Source organism: Macaca mulatta, chromosome 2 (genome assembly GCF_049350105.2).
Source record: "Macaca mulatta isolate MMU2019108-1 chromosome 2, T2T-MMU8v2.0, whole genome shotgun sequence".
NCBI classification, from domain to species: domain Eukaryota; kingdom Metazoa; phylum Chordata; class Mammalia; order Primates; family Cercopithecidae; genus Macaca; species Macaca mulatta.
Window position 1 is genome coordinate 86,630,646 of NC_133407.1, and position 17,775 is coordinate 86,648,420.

General features: G+C 36.4%; 1 protein-coding gene across 2 annotated transcripts in view; it reads left to right on the top strand.

Annotated features, from left to right (window-relative positions):
• Nucleotides 1-17,775, top strand: part of NAALADL2 (N-acetylated alpha-linked acidic dipeptidase like 2) — a 1,473,645-nt gene that overhangs the window by 327,406 nt on the left and 1,128,464 nt on the right. For both annotated transcript variants that reach the window (XM_028843862.2, XM_077994177.1), the window contains exon 3: nucleotides 2,398-2,506. The gene's annotated coding sequence lies outside the window, so the exon portion shown is untranslated. The remainder of the gene's footprint in view (nucleotides 1-2,397; nucleotides 2,507-17,775) is intronic.

Consider the following 17,775-nt stretch of genomic DNA (forward strand, 5'->3'; position numbering starts at 1 on the left):
CTGGGCAATGTGCAAGGCACATTACATACCATGTCTCTAATTCTCACAGTAGTTCTGCAAGTTTCCTGTTTGCATTCTAATTTTGAGGTGAAGTAATTGAGACTTAGATTCAGAAATTATCCAAGGCCATACAGATATGAAGAACAAAGTTTTCAGTCCTAGATATGCTCTTTCTAATACACATCTCTTCCTGTGTTTAATCGTTTTTTCCCAAAGAGATACTAAGTTACTTCCTTTCCAGTTATGTATTTTCTGTTTCATCTTTTTGTTGTTGTTGTTATTTGTTTGTTTTTGAAGCAGGATCTCACTATGTCACCCAGGCTGGTGTGCAATGGTGGAATCACAGGTCACTGCAACCTCCACCTCACAGGCTCAAGTGATCCTACCATCTCAGCCTCCCAAGTAGCTGGGACCACAGGCACACACCATCATGCCCAGCTAATTTTTAATTTTTATTTTTTGTAGACACAGGGTCCCATGGTTACAGGATCCTTACGGTGATGCTTTTCTGTTTGGAAACCTCTGTGGCCAGCAGCACCTTTGCTCAAGTTTTGCTTGGGCCCACTGGGCTTGTTCTGCCCACTCGGCCTTGCAGGCTGCGCTTGGCTCACACTACTGGCCTGGATCCCATGCCGGCCAAGGATGAACAGAGTGGTGAGGGATGTGTGAGTGAGCGAGCATGGGGTCTGGCCATGCACACTGGCTGCAGTGGGGTGGGCAGCTCCAGGCACTGGCATGGGTGCTGGCTCCCTGTGAGGCGGCAGCTGGACCAGGTGTACTGCAAGCAGCTTCCATGGCTGGCACTAGGGAACACAGTGATGCCTGGAAGCTTGGAGATACCAGGAACCTCAGAGCCCCAAATAGAGTGTCACAGCCCTGGCTCAGGGAGTTCGTAGGTCTAGGAGGGCTACAGCTCTTCTCCCCTTTCTTCTTTCCTTTTTGTTGCCTGCAATGTGGCAAGGAAGGGGCATGCTTCAGCCCTGTTAGTGTTACAGCTCCTTTACCCCTCCCATTCAGTGGGTCCTGAGTTCTTGTCCTGTGTCCAGGTAGAATGAGGTATGAGGACAAATTGAGGGTGAGCGAGGTGAAGAGGAGTTTTATTGAGTGACAGAACAGCTCAGAGAAGACCCACATTGGGTAGCTCCTCTCCAAAGGCAGGGTGTCCCAACAAGTGTTCAGCTGTCAGCAGAGAGGAGACCCTGGAGTGGGTAGCTCCTCTCCGCAGCTGGTTGTCCAATTGTCTCTTCAGCTTTCAGCAGAGAGGAGACCCTGGAGTTCCTCTCTGTAGGCAGGTTGTCCCGTCGTCTCCTTGAGGCTGGCTGAGTCCGGGGTTTTTATGGGCTTCAGTGGGGAGGAAGTGCATACTGATTGGCTCATGGGCGGCCTTTCGTGGGCCTGGAAAAAGCATTGTACTTCCTATTCTGGTCCATCAGCCCAGCCACCAGGCTTCAGGCAATCCTGGCTTGAAGGTGCAGTTTTACTGCGGACCCGTCTCTTTCCACCCAGGAGCCTATCTTCCCTTGTCACCCAGGCTGTTTGTGCTGTGGGTTCCCTGCAGTTCTATGCTGAGCTTCCCTCAGCCCCCTCTCAGGCTTCCTTCTGTGCTTGTTGGTGCCCAAAGTCTGGAGAGGGCCAAGGCAGCAGGGTGATTGTGTGTCAGTGCTGCCCCAAGCTTGGGAACACCAAGTTAGGTTGCTACAATGTTGCAACAGTGAGGCTCAGCCTCAACTTTGCTCCATAATCAAAGCATAGGCAGCAGGTACAGCTGTGCCTGGAATTGCGGGGGTGGGGGGTAGTGGTCCTGCCCTGCCAACTAAAGAAGGTGGAGATTCCACCTGTTCTTGACTCCTGCCATGCCAGGGAGCATGCAACCCTGGCCACATCTCCCCTCCTGAAGCTAGTGTCATGGCAGCAGCCTCTCCAAATGGGCTGCCACTGCCAACACCACTATATTCCCCAGGCAGGTCTCAGACCCCTGGGCTTAAGCAATTCTCCTGCCTTGGCCTCCCAAAATGCTTGGATTACAGGTGTGAGCCACTGTGCCTGGCCTGCTTTATCTTTAATTGTATTTAGTACTGTGTGGCACAAAGTAAGTGTGCAATTTATGCTTGCTGAATTAAGGTGCAAATGTAAACATGGAAAAATGAAAGCAAGGGAGAAAAGTATTTGTGTATTTGTGTATACATTTGTTGTTAAGATAAAATGGTATGCTTTAAAAATAAAAAGTCTATACATTGTTGACTTCCAAAAGAAATGAAAAATTTCTGTCTGCTTACAATAAAAGGAACTGATCAAGTTATGCTAAGAAGCATTAATCAAAGAACAAAATTCAAGAGACAATAGATAAATTATCTCATGCAGCTCCCAATTTAACTCTGGTTTTTGATTTATGAACAGGAAATGAGCTTTGACTATTAGGCACCTGGATGAAGAGCCCTGGGTTCAGATTGTCAGTCTCCTGTAACCTGAAGAAGCCCTCCAGTTGCACTAGGAACGTTCAATTGAAGTAAGACCTAATTATTTTAATTAGATTGTAAGACTTTCATTCTTGAATCAACTTTTAATAAGGTGACTTGATGTATTTCCATAGTGTGCCAATAGCTGCTAATTTTGAAAAAAGAAGAATGCAAGCATTATTCTATGGCAAAGTTTTATGTATTCCAATTTTTATTCATCTTTTATTTCATGGGTTTAAGCCCATTTTCTTTGGATAGCATTATAAAAATATTTTAATTTCTGTGTGGCTGTTGAAATTGGTGCAGTATTCTTGTCTTGGTGTGTATCAATTCTCTGTCTGTAATTGTGAATGTTATAACTAATCAAATTAAGTCTTGTTTTTGGTTTAAGTCAGTCCAGTGATTTTTATTTAAAAATAACAACAATGCAGTTGATACAACATGGCTTGCATAACTTCTTTATTTCAAGTTCATATAGATTCGTTGACCTTTTGGAACGCTTCTCAGTACGTGACCATACATAGACTGTGAACTTCTGTTCATACATTATGGCTTAATATGTATAAAACTTTAGATGATGTGGATAATGGAAAGGCACAAAATAATAGCACAGAACCAAGAGCTGGAACATTTGAGCAGAGCCAGTATAACCACCAACACACTTCAGGAATATAGAAGAATCTTTTAACTTTTCTTAGTCATCCCTTGCTTTCAAATGTAAGAAGTTAGATTGAATAAGGGAAAGTTGACCAATTCCTGTGCCTTGGAGTGTCAGGCAAGTAATGCAGATTTATGAAGTGGCTGGGTGTGAGACAATAAAAACTGGTAGGCCTATGGGGAAAGAGACTGTACCTCTTAAAAAAGCCATTAAGATTCAAGTGTTTTAAAATGGTCAAAGAAATAAATTGGGGAGGAGCCCTGGAAAAGCGTAGAGGGAGGAGAAGGGTTGAATTTGGCCTTAAGATTGAATTAATTTCTAAGGTTATTTTCCACTCAAAATATGACTATAGAATTATGTTACTATGTAAACAGTTATAATATTGCCTAGCATTTGTTGAGCTCCATTTCTGTTACTTTCTAAGTAATTAAAACTAAATAAGTAAAAATTAAACAGTTTTGGCTTGCATTTCTCTGAATTTTACAGTACATTGGGGAAAAATGATTTTTTGACCATAAAATCCAAGACTTACATGATGCATCGGTTTAATCTTTTTCTGAGGCTTAAAAAATTATTTATCTAGAATGAGAACTTCAAATCTAGGACTGCCATCCAAGAATAAAACTAGCCTGTAAATTACTGGTTAGCAGCTTATTTCTTAATTTGTATTTTCTTTTTATCAACATTCTAATGAAAATATTTCTTCATATGGGAAAAAATTAAATTGGTAGCTTAAAGAGATATATTTTCTAGCATAGTATTCTAACTTCATCAACTCTTATACTTTTATTTTCCTTTATTTTCTTTTTTACAACAGTGGAATATATTCATTTTTTTTTAACATTCTACTGCCTCTCAAACCTATATTTTACTATAAAATAAGTACATTTTATCAGATGGTAATGGCAATTAGGCAACAGGCTTAGTGGAAGATGGGAAGTTGGCCAAGACAGTATACTCTTAGAATCTTGTCTAATGTTTTGGCTCAGTTTTAATCAGAATTTATGTCTACAAGAAAATTGAACGAAGATTTTAGGGACTCACATCAGTTATTATAATGATAAAAATATAATTATTAGGAGCTAGGATCTCTATGGTTTCATTTGGACCCTTCCATGTCTTCTTTTTTCTTACGTTTATTACTCATAGAGCTTTTCAGTTCATGATCGTATGTAGACAGATTTGAGTTACTTCAAGTATGATCATTTTGAGAATTGAATATATTATATAAAGCATGCAATGTCTTTTAGGTGGGTTTTTCTATGTGTTAGTAGAAGCTGTTACTGACTTATATATTCCCAAAATAACATTTTAAGAGGCTTTTGCTTTGGATGTTATAGTCTAGCCATGTTGTAATGATTTTGAATAGTTGCTATCCAGTTCTTTGATAGCCAAGCCAACCAGAAGAACTTCAATATTAATGCCAAATTGATCAGAAGTGGTTACATCTATTTCTTGATTGACTTACATCATGTATTAGCTAAAAGTATTAGCTCTTTTTAAATAAACATTCATTCTGTCTTCCAAAGAGTCCACACATTGTGAAAAATAAGAATAAACACATAAATGAAATGTTAGAAGTTAAAGTAAAGCTATTTAAGGAGGCTTTCTAGTGATGCCAACTTGTATCTTATTACCTTGTTTTATAAAAGCATTTTGTAAAAACAAAACAAAACAACTCAAAAAATACCAGTGTGATTTAATAATTTTCTTTAAGAAATACATTCATAAGTTGATTTTCAATATTTTGTTAAAACATAATGCCTGTGGGCAAGGTGGACATGTAAGCAGCAAACCTATTTTTTTTTTTTTTTAAATTGCCTTCTGAGGCTTAGAGAATTAAGGAATGCCTAACCCATTGAACCCATTGTTGAGCTCACTGATTCCCAACATGAAAGCAAAGTAACACAAGCATCTAGATTGAGTTAGTTAATTTTACCTTTCTTCTCTGTACTCCTTATTGGTGATTGTAAAACTAAAAAGCCTCAGACCTGAATTCCTTTCATGCTATGAAAAATCTTCTGATATCCACTTAACATAAGTTCACCTTTAGCATTTGACATTTATTAGTCATGGCTTTCAAATGAAGTGTTTAATTAAAATCAAAGTGCCGTTGTTTTTAATAATCCATAAAGAATGAGTAGGAATTAAATTTAGAAAAATATGACAGTGGCTTTAAGAGTACTGTAGCTCCTGTGTGAATATTGCAGTTGTCTGAAAAATTTCATAAAATACTCTTAATTATCAAAATCTAATTTAAAGTTTAATGAGGCAGTAAAGTTGAGATATTCACAAAGAAACCAGAATAATAATGGTAAAAATTTAGCCATAACTAAGTATAATCTAAGCAAACATTTCTGGTCAATTAGCTTTCATTGTGCTAAACAGTGACAAACTACAAAGGTAATTAGAAATCACATATTAGTGAGTGTCTAGATGCTGGGGCTACTTGGAGCCATTTTATGCTGCCAGAGATATTCTACCACTTCTTGAATCTCTTTAAACTAGGGTAGATAAAATTATAGGAATTTTTATTTTTCATGAAAAAGTTCTCACTAAACTATCCAATAAATTTGATTTATGTCAGAATTTACTGTTTGCTGTTTTATTTTCCTTAAGAAGTAGACTTTGCTTTGGGTTCAAAACCAGTAAATAAATTAGAACAGTTAAATGGTCTAACAGTGATAATTCAATAGGAAAATAAAATCTGGTTTCATATGCAATCATATAGCACCCATGATCTGTACATTTCTGAACCAATGGATTTAAAAAAAGAGTCTTACTGATATTCTAAGTCCTATCCAATGGAGAAATACAGAAGAAAACTGATGGAAAATGTCTTGAGGTACTTTTCATATTGTCCTTAAGTTCATCCCTCCCTCAATGTAATTTTACCTAAATAATGTTTTCTGAATTGAATTCACTCATCATGAGATTGACTTTATTAGGAAGACTCAGTCTATTTGTTTAAAATGCATTTTGATAAAATCGTTGAAATATTTTTGGCTTCAGTTACATAATGCACTTAAATAATATAAAAAACAAACAACTTAATTAGCTAAAATAAATATTTAAATGTAATATACTATTTCAGGTAGAAATGGTAATTGTTGTATTATTATAACCTATCCTTGAAACTGAAATTATATTGTTCCTTTTTACATTTTTTAAGAATCTTGTGTCCCTCTCAGAGGGCAAGCTTGTAACAGTTTTCTTTCTAAAGATATAAAAGAAAAAATCAACATTCATATAGTGAATAAAAAGCCATAAAGAGCTAAATAATATTTTAAAGGGAAAAAACTCCAACTCATTAACTTTTTAGCTTTATATAAATTGTTAGCTGCCTTTTGCCTAATTTTGTAAGTTTTTGAAGGTCTTTGCATGTAGCTCTTGCAATAAATTTCAAAGATACCAACTTTTAATCATATTAATCAGTTTGACAGCAATTTATTTAGTACTTGATACTGAAAACTATCTTTACACAAGTGGTTTCCATTTCCTTATATAACTAGAATAAATCTGTAATATTTCATTTGCAAATATGACATATGGTCTCTTATTAACTTACATGGAATGAATTTTATCCTTTTTGTGTATGAACTGCCTTCTTGTCCTTGGAACATGTTTTTATATTATTCTTTCCAAAAGAACTGTTTGTAAAATTGATTTTTTTAAAACTGAATGTTCACCTTTTAATTCAAAGTGGTACTGCTGTAAAACTCACTCTTATTTCTCTCTTTCATAATAAAATATTTCTACTATGGGTAACATACTAACATTTTAAACAAAACTCTTTAAAATTTCTCAAGGACCATTTAATAAAAATATTTAGGGTGAGTCTGTTATGTGTTAAGATACTATTTTAGGTAGTGGGAGAATGAAGATAAATATACTACCATACTTTTCCTCAGCATGTTCACTGTCTAGTGGGGGATACAAAAACATTACAATACAGAGTCATATTGTAATGGTAAATAACTGGGAATAAAAAAATTCTTAGGTAAGATGATTTTTTTTTATTATTATTAGGTAAGATGATCAGTTTATTTCCAGCCCAGATGAGTCATGGGCTTCAGGTCAAATACTAGGGTGATTAGTTTTTTAGAGCCAACCTAGTACCTATCCATATCATGCCAGACCAAAAAAGTCAAAATATAAAAAAATGTATAATAAATAATCATATGCATATGTGATACTTTAACATTTAAAACACAAAAAAGAATATTTAGTGAAAGAATGTGTTATTTCATATTATTTACTTTTCTGTTACATAATTGCTACTATTTAAACAAAATTACAGTAGGATATTTAAAAGTGGCACCTATTAGTAATTAACAGGAGGACTAAACAAATGATATGTGTGAGAAAAATATAACAATATTTTAATGATGTTTCTGTTCTTTAATACATTTAAATATTTAAAACTTTTATTAGATACTTACATTTTGTAGGGCATATTATGAATTTGTAAGATAGACAAATATGAGAATATAAAGCAAGAATGTAAATACAAAAGGACTAATATTTAATACAAAGTAACAATGATGTGTTTTTTTTTTTTTTTTTCTATCTCATGATACAGTAGGATATTTTTACTCTTTGTGTTTCTCTGAACTGCCTGTAGCTTCTGGGTCATGCTTTTTTTCTTCTATGTAATAGTAAAGGTGAATAGAGTCAAATATGTAATTCACTTTTATTTGTAGCTCTGTTCTTATCAAGCCCACATTCACTAATTCCTGGTACCAATCTGATGTGATAACATCAAAGTAAATATCCTATCAACGAAATAAGTTGACTACTTAGGATTTTGCTTCCTAGAAGTGGCAAATGTTTAGACTGGTTGGAATTAGAATCCAGATCTGTGTATACACTTTGTATCTACAGTCTTCTCTCAGTAGACTAGCTGTTTCTCAACCAGGTCTTTTGTTTCTGTAAATTTATCATATGGACAATCCCTGTCTAAAATATCCATCATTTAAATGTCTCCAGAGCACGTTTTATACCATTGTAAGTTAAACCTCTCTGTTTATGAGAAAATAGTCTTAAAGCACACAAGTCATTTGAACTTGTAAAATCAAATTGGATTCCAAATAAAATAGTTTTGGTAAATAAATAATGAGAAAGTGTTCTAACTTGGCTATACTTTTCTGGTAACAATTTTGCAGTTTTGAATCAGAATATGTGCTTTTGCCACAATTTAACCTCAAACAACTCAGATGTCATTAGTTCTTTTTTTTCTAGATTCCATTATTAAATATTTATTAAACTGTTTTAGAGAAACAGCATATAATGTCTATTTTATTTTAATATTTTTCTTCATTATTATCCTCAATGTATTTCCAAATTAGAATAGAATATTATTTTTACTTTCATACTCTGAAGGTGAATTATGACTGGCCAACGTTTTAACACCTTTTCTACCGCCAGTAATAAGAATAACCATCTTACAGGTACATGTCTAAGGAACATATATTTTTTCATTTCTATAAATTTAGAATCTAATCATGTGCTTCTGCACATTTTGAGGAAATTGAAAAATGTATAAAAGCTTTCATTATGTAATTCTCAATATCACAGGTAGACAAATCACTCCAGTTTTAGCCGTGTTGTATACAAGAAATGCAGGGTATTTAGCAGGAGATATTTTTTGCATTTTCTTTGGTCAGAAGTTTATATATTGATTAGGTTTGTCAAAATTCATACTCACACTGTCTGCCAAACATGCAGATAGATGAGTGTGGTAGGCAGAATAGTGGCCTCATAATGACGTTCAAGTTCTAATCCTTGGAACCTGTGAATATATTATGTTACATGACAAATGGAGATTAAGGTAGCAGATGGAATTAAAGTTCCTAATCAGATGACTATAAAATAGGAGATAATAGCCTGGATGATTCAGGTGGGCCCAATGTAATTATAGTGTCCCTTAAAGAGGGAAAGAGAAGACTTATGTCAAGGTGATGTGATATATGAGACTCAAGCAGCCATTGATTGCTCTGAAGATTAAGAAGGCCACTAGCATTACATAATGGTAAAGGGATCAATTCAACAAGAAGGGCTAACAATCCTAAATATATATGCACCCAACACAGGAGCACCCAGATTCATAAAACAAGTTCTTAGAGACCTACAAAGAGACTTAGACTCCCACACAAAATAGCGGGAGATTTTAACAGCTCACTGTCAATATTAGGCAGATCATTGAGACAGAAAATTAACAAGGATATTCAGAACTTGAACTCAGCTCTGGATCAAGTGGACCTGATAGATATCTACAGAACTCTCCACCGCAAAAACAACAGAATATACGTTCTTCTCGGTGCCACATGGCACTTTCTCTAAAATTGGTCACATAATTGGAAGTAAAACACTCCTCAGCAAATGCAAAAGAACTGAAATCTGACAAATAATCTGTCCGACCACAGTGCAATCAATTTAGAAGTCGAGATTAAGAAACTCACTCAAAACCACACAACTACATGGAAACTGAACAGCCTGTCCCTGAATGACTCCTAGGTAAATAATGAAATTAAGGCAGACATAAATAAGTTCTTTGAAACCAATGAGAACAAAGATACAATGTACCAGAATCTCGGGGACACAGATAAAGCAGTGTTAACAGGGAAATTTATAGCACTTAATACCCACATCAGAAAGCTAGAAAGATCTCAAATCACCACCCTAACATTGCAACTAAAAGAACTAGAGAATAAAGAGCAAACAAATCCAAAAGCTAGCAGAAGACAAGAAATTACTAAGATCAGAGTGGAACTGGAGGAGATAGAGACATGAAAAACCCTTCAAAAAATCAATGAATTTAGGAGCTGGTTTTTTGAAAAACTTAATAAAATAGATCACAAGCTAGACTAATAAAGAAGAAGGAAGAATCAAATAGACACAATAAAAAGTGATAAAGGGCATATCACCACTGACCACACAGAAGTACAAACAACCATCACAGAATACTATAGACACCTCTACACAAATAAACTAGAAGATCTAGATAAAACTGATAAATTCCTGGACACATACACCCTTCCAAGAGTAAACCAGGAGGGAGTCGAATCCCTGAATAGATCAATAAGTTCTGAAACTGAGGCAGTAATAAACAGCTTTCCAACCAAAAAATCCCAGGACCAGATGGATTTGCAGCAGAATTCTACCAGAGGTACAAAGAGGAGCTGGTACCATTCCTTCTGAAACTATTCCAAACAACTGAATATGAGAGACTTCTTTTTAGCGTATCTTATGATGGCAGCAGCATCCTGACACCCAAACCTGGTAGAGATACAACAACAAAAAGAAAACCTCAGGCCATTATCCCTGATGAACATTGATGTGAAAATACTCAGTAAAATACAGACAAACCGAATCCAGCAGTGCATCAAAAAGCTTATCCAATAGGATCAAGTCAACTTCACCCCTGGGATGCAAGGCTGGTTCAACATACGCAAATTAATAAACATAAGTCATAACAGAAACAGAACTAAAGACAAAAACCACATAATTATCTCAAAGGCCTTTGATAAAATTCAACCTCCCTTCATGTTAAAAACTCTCAGTAAACTAGATATTGATGGAACATATCTCAAAATAATAAGAGTCATTTATGACTAACCCACAACCAATATCATACTGAATGGGCAAAAGCTGGAAGCATTCCCCTTGAAAACCAGCACCAGACAAGGATGCCCTCTCTTACCACTCCCATTCAACATAGTATTGGAAGTACTGGCCAGCACAATCAGGTAAGAGAAGGAAATAAAGGGTATTCAAATAGAAAGAAAGGAAGTTGAATTGTCTCTGTTTGCAGATGACCTTATCTTATATCTAGAAAATCCCATTGTTTCAGCACAGGAAACTGGTCTTAAGCGATAAGCAACTTCAACAAAGTCTCAGGATACAAAATCAATGTACCCAAATCACAAGCATTCTTATACACCAACAATAAACAAGCAAAGAACCAAATCATGAATGAACTCCCATTCACAATTGCTACAAAGAGAATAAAATACCTAGGAATATGGCTAACAAGGGATGTCAAGGATGTCTTCAAGGAGTACTACAAACCACTGCTCAAGTAATTAAAAGAGAACACAAACAAATGAAAAAACATTCCATGCTCATGGGTAAGAAGAATCAATATTGTGAAAATGGACATACTGCACAAAGTAATTTATAGATTCAATGCTATTCCCATTAAACTACTATTGACTTTCTTCATAGAATTAGAAAAAAAAAGTTTTAAAATTTATATAAAACCAAAAAAGAGTTGGTATAGCTAAGACAATCGTAAGCAAAAAGAACAGAGCTGGAGGTAGCACAGTACCTGACTTCAAACTGTACTACAAGGCTACAATAACCAAAGCAGCATGAAACTGGCATAAAAGCCACATAGACCAATGGAACAAAATACAGATCTCAGAAATAAGGCCACCCATCTACAACGCTTTGATCTTTGACAAATCTGACAAAAACAAGCAAAGGGAAAGCATTCCCCATTTAATAAATGGTGCTGGGAAAACTGGCTAGCCATATGCAGAAAACAGAAATTGGACCCTTACAGCTTATACAAAAATTAACTTAAGATGGGTTAAAGACTTAAGTGTAAAACCTAAAACTATAAAAACCCTACAAGAAATCTAGGCAGTACCATTTAGGACACAGCATGGGCAAAGATTTCATGAGAAAAACAACAGAAGCAATTGCAACAAAAGCGAAAATTGACAAATAGGATCTAATTAAACTAAAGCACTTCTGCATTGCAAACAAAACTATCATCAGAATGAAAAGAAAACCTACAGAATGAGAGAAAAGTTTTGCGATCTATCCATCTAACAAAAGCCTAATATCCAGAATCTACAAGGAACGTAAACAAATTTACAAGAAAAGACCAAACAACCCGAATTGAGTGTGGGCAAAGGACATGAACACACACTTCTCAAGGAATACATTTATGTGGCCAAAAAACATATGAAGAAAAGCTCTACATCACTGTTCATCAGAGAAATGCAAATCAATACCACAGTGAGATAACATCTCATGCCAGTCAGAATGGTGATTATTAGAAAGTCGAGACCAGCCTTATCAACATAGTGAAACCCTGTCTCTACTAAAAGTATAAAAATTATCCAGATGTGGTGGTATGTGCCTGTAATCCCAGCTACTCAGGAGGCTGAGGCAGGAGAATCGCTTGAACCTGCATCTGGGAGGTAGAGGTTGCAACGAGCCGAGATTGGGCCATTGCACTCCAGCCTGGGCAACAGACTGAGACTCCATCTCAACAACAACAACAAAAAAAGTCAAGAAACAACAGATGCTGGTGAGGCTGTGGAGAAATAGGAACACATTTACACTGTTGGTGGGAATGTAAATTAGTTCAACCATTGTGGAAGACAGTGTGGTGATTCCTCAAAGATTTTGAACCAGGAATACCATTTAACCTAGCAATTCCATTATAGGGTATATAATATTCCCAAAAAATGTTAAATCATTCTATTATAAAGATACATGCATGTGCATGTTCATTTTCATTGCAGCACTATTCACAACAGCAAAGACATAGACTCAACCCAAATGCCCAACAATGATGCATTGGATGAAGAAAATGTGGCACATGTACACCATTGAATACTATGTGGCCTCGAAAGGGAACAAGGGCATGTCCTTTGCAAGGACATGGATGGAGCTGGAAGCCATTGTCCTCAGCAAACTAACGCAGGAACAGAAAACCAAACACCACATGTTCTCACTTATAAGTGGGAACCCAACAATGAAAACAAGTGGACACAGCGAGGGGAACAACACACACCTGGGCCTGTCATGGGGGTTGGAGGAGGGAGAGCATCAGGATAAATGACTAATGCATGCAGGGCATAATACCTAGGTGATGGGTTGGTAGGTGCAGCAAACCGTTATGGCACATGGTTACCTATGTAAAGAACCTGTACGTCCTGCACATGTATCCTAGAACTTAAAAATAAATTACATTTTTTTTTTTTTAAAGGAGGCCACTAGAAGGTGGCCTCTACAAGCTAGAAAGTCAAAAAAAACCAATTCTCACCCTGGATGCTCTAGAAAGGAACTTAGCTCTTCTGGTATCTTTCTTTTTAGCCTTGACACCTTGGTTTTAACCAAGTGAGATCCATTTCAAACCTCTGAACCCCAGGACTGTAAGAGAATAAATTCATGTTGTTTTAAGCCACTACATTTGTGGCGATTTGTTACAGTAGCACCAGGAAACTAATACAATGAGCAAGTCTAGTTATTATTTGGAAAGATGCCAGCATTGTTTTGTCTTTTCTGTAGTTTCATAAAATGTTGCAAAAATCTAGAAGATGATACAAAACTCAATCTTGATATCAGAGCCCCTAAGAACGAGGGGGAGCATTTTTTCATTATTGAGATATCCCTTGATATAGTGTAAAAAGCATGATTGTTAACAAGGTTTGACTAAATCAGGTCTACATTGCAATAAGCCAACACATCTATTACCAAAATTTTCTTATTTGCTTTCCTACATGGTTGTAACCCCTGAATTAGTAAATGCAACTTTATTCATTTTTATTAAAAGTAAGTGGAGTGTAGCATGCATATTTGTTCTTAAGGTATGCCCATAAACTACTTCATTGGCTGTTTTCAAAAATATTGGTGTCTTCGATGGAAATAATAATAATAAACAACCTTTGGCTAATTTGGAAAACTTGCCTGTTTCATCCAGGACTTGTAACATTTAGTCTCCCTGTATGCTTTCACATCCCCTCTTCCACCATGCCTAATCCCAATTTCCTCTCTGCCTATTGTGTAGGATGCTTTGTTGTGGTTATTTGCCTCTCTAAACCAGTTACATGTATCTTTCCATATGTCATTAAAATAATACAGTTGCTTGGGTGATGCTAACATCTGTTTTGTAATCATTTTCATTTTCATTATTTGAACTCTTAAAAAACATAGCCACAATATTCACAATGTTAAACTAGCATTACCTCAAGACAAAGCACATAGTAAATCCACAGGCAATGTCTAAAATGATTGTTAATGCTTATGATTAGAATGCACTTAGTTGAATACATAAATCACATCATTCACAATGATGCAACAATGGATTTTCCATTTCTAAGAACTGCAAATTATGGTTGCCAATGATAGTAGTTAGGGGAAAAAACAGCAAAAAAGTGGATAATCTATGACATATTCATTTGAAGCTAAGTAAAATAGAATGTTGCTTTTAGCCTCCACACTTGGGCTGTCATATGGGTTTTGCAATTTTCCCTTAAGGTTCTGCATCCATTGCTGAAAATTGTAATATTTTGCATTTTGAGGCTGGGTTTCCCAGGATGTAGGAATGTTAGTGCTAAGATCTGGACAATGCCATATAATCCTCATCCTTAGACTGGTAGATAGCTTTAGATATAATTGGCACTCAACATACCTAAGACATAATTTTCTTTCCCATATCCCTGCTTAAAATATATTTTCTGTCTTGCCATAGTGCACTAAGTTGATCAAACCAGAAACATAGCAATCATTATATTAATGTCTCTTTCTCTAAACCCCTTTTCCAGAAATTCATGAAGTCCTATGAAATTTTTTAAATTCTTTTTTAGTTTTCATTTTATTTTCTGAACATGGACTGCCTTCCCTTCTTTCCACCATGTCTCCAGTCTTTCCAGTTTTTGCCCAAGCTAAAGCAGTAATTACTATTGTTAGTTTTATATGCATCTTTAAGGACATACATGCAAATACAGACTTTTAAAATTTTGTCCCACTTGACAATAATCACTGCTATTTATAAAAGACAAGAATGGGCACTATATAGTAGTAAGAGATCTTTAGCAACTCTAAATTTTATCTGAGCAAATATTGCCAGCCTGTTGTCCTAAAGTTAGGAAAATTACCTTGGATTAGGTCCTGGTTCTGCTCTTTGGATGTAGCTTCCCAGTTGTTGTGCACCATCGATCTTGGCTTTATTCTCTTGAAGGATATTTCATTTCTCTTCTCCTTCTCCTTTTTTTTTTTTTTTTTTTTTTGAGACAGACTCGTGCTCTGTTGCCCGGGCTGGTGTGCAGTGGTACGATCTCCGCTTACTGTAACTTCCATCTCCCGGGGGGTTCAAGTGATTCTCCTGCTTCAGTCTCCTGAGTAGCTGGGATTCAAGGCGTGCACCACCATACCTGGCTAATTTTTGTATTTTTAGTAGAGACAGGGTTTCACCATGTTGGCCAGGCTGGTCTCGAACTCCTGACCTCTGGTGATCCACCTCGGCCTCTCAAAATGCTGGGATTACAGGTGTGAGCCACCTCGCCTGGCCTATTATTCTTCTTAATTACTTAAATAAAGCATTGAAAAGTATCCACTTGTTGCTGTCTTGGCAGCTTTGTCAATCTACTTCCTGACAATAGCAAGTTAGGAGCTTAGAGATTGTTCCTATATCTCATACAGCTTCAGTCACTTTGCAAATATAGCTCTCTCAAAACCTTTGTTTTTTCCTCAGTATGTTTGATTCCAGTCAGCCCCATATTCCAATTGTATGCATATACTCACATATATATTCTATGAGTACAATTATATTTTTATGTTGTCTTCAATTAGTAATAATTGTACCTCTTCCTTTCTATAATATATAATTTTTAAATCTTATTTATTTGTTTTTGGCTGGTATCTCCAGGAGAGTGTCAAATAATAGTGACGATAGTGTACTTTTGCCTTATTTCTGGTTTTGTTGGCAGTACTTCTAGTGTTGCCCCATTAAGCACAATAGCAAATTTTGGGCTAATCCAGATATGTTATCATGCTGCTATAAAGACACATGCACACGTATGTTCATTGCGGCACTATTCACAATAGTAAAGACTTGGAATCAACCCAAATGTCCATCAGTGGCAGACTGGATTAAGAAAATGTGGCATATATACATCATGGAATACTATGCAGCCATAAAAAAGGATGAGTTTGTGTCCTTTGTAGGGACACAGATGCAGCTGGAAACCATCATTCTCAGCAAACTATCGCAAGAACAGAAAACCAAACACCGTATGTTCTCACTCATAGGTGGGAACTGCACAATGAGATCACTTGGACTCGGGAAGGGGAACATCACACACCAGGGCCTATCATGGAGAGGGGGGAGTGGGGAGGGATTGCATTGGGAGTTATACCTGATGTAAATGATGAGTTGATGGGTGCTGATGAGTTGATGGGTGCAGCACAGCAACATGGCACAAGTATACATATGTAACAAACCTGCACGTTATGCACATGTACCCTAGAACTTAAAGTATAATAATAAAAACAAATAAAAAAAAAAGAAAGAAACAGTAGATGCTGGCGAGGCTGTGGAGAAATAGGAGTGCTTTTACACTGTTGATGGGAATGTAAATTATTTCAACCATTGTGTAAGATGGTATGGCAATTCCACAAGGATGTAGAACCTGAAATACCATTTGACCCAGCAATCTCATTACTGGGTATACACCCAAAGGAATAGAAATCACTCTAATGTAAAGACACATTTAGTTTATTGCAGTACTATTTACAATAGCAAAGACATGGAATCAATCAAATGCCCGTTGATGATAGACTGGGTAAAGCATATGTGGTACATATACACCATGGAATACTACACAACCATTAAAAAGGAATGAGCTCATATCTTTCGCAAGGACATGGATGAAGCTGAAAGCCATTACCCTCAGCAAACAGAACATCATCTTCAGCAAACAGGAATAGAAAACCAAACACCAGATGTTCTCACTCGTAAGTGGGGGTTGATCAATGAGAACACATGGACATAGGGAGGGGAACAACACACACCAGGGCCTGTTTCGGGTGGGGGGCGAAGGGAGGGACCTAAGAGGTTGGATCAATAGATGCAGCAAACCACCATGGCACACGTATACCTATGTAACAAACCTGCACATTCTGCACGTGTATCCTGGAACTTAAAGTAAAATTTAAAAAAATTAAAAATAAATAAATAAAAAAAAGAGATATTCTGTATCTTAAACTGCCTTAGATATGGAAAGTGAGTTAGAAGTCATGACCAAGTATTATGGTGACTCAAGTCAGGATTTGGCCATCAGACTTCGATTTTTCTTTTCTGGTACATTTAAATAATGTCCTTGCAGTTTTCCCATCTGTTTCAATCTTAGGGACATTGTAATCAATTAGTCACTCTCAGAGATCCCTGAAGGTCAGAACTCTGCTGCCCTGTGTGACAAATGTCTTTATTTTGTCTTTGACAATTAAGTGATGTCACTTGGTCTCTGCTTCTCTAGGAATCCTATTATTCTCTTTGAAATCAGGAGCCTGTCTCAATTACTGTATTTTCCATTGTTGTATCTGGCTGACTAAGATGTAGAACCATGGAGATTTTCAAGGATGAAAGTGCTGCCTTTAGAAATATATTTGGCAATGAATAGTGGAGAAATTGTCTCCTGGGTCTTCTTGGTGGATGGCTAGGTATATCATAGGTTAATCCACACCAACATTCCCATCTTCACAAACTTTGAATTCATTCCTGCTCATCATTGCAGTGAGGCACTAACAGCTCCTCCTTATTAAACATATCCCACCATTAAGTCCTAATTTCAGTCCACCAATCAAGTAGGACATCAGAACCACTTCCAGTGCAGAAGCCAATTCATTAAATTCAGATTACTG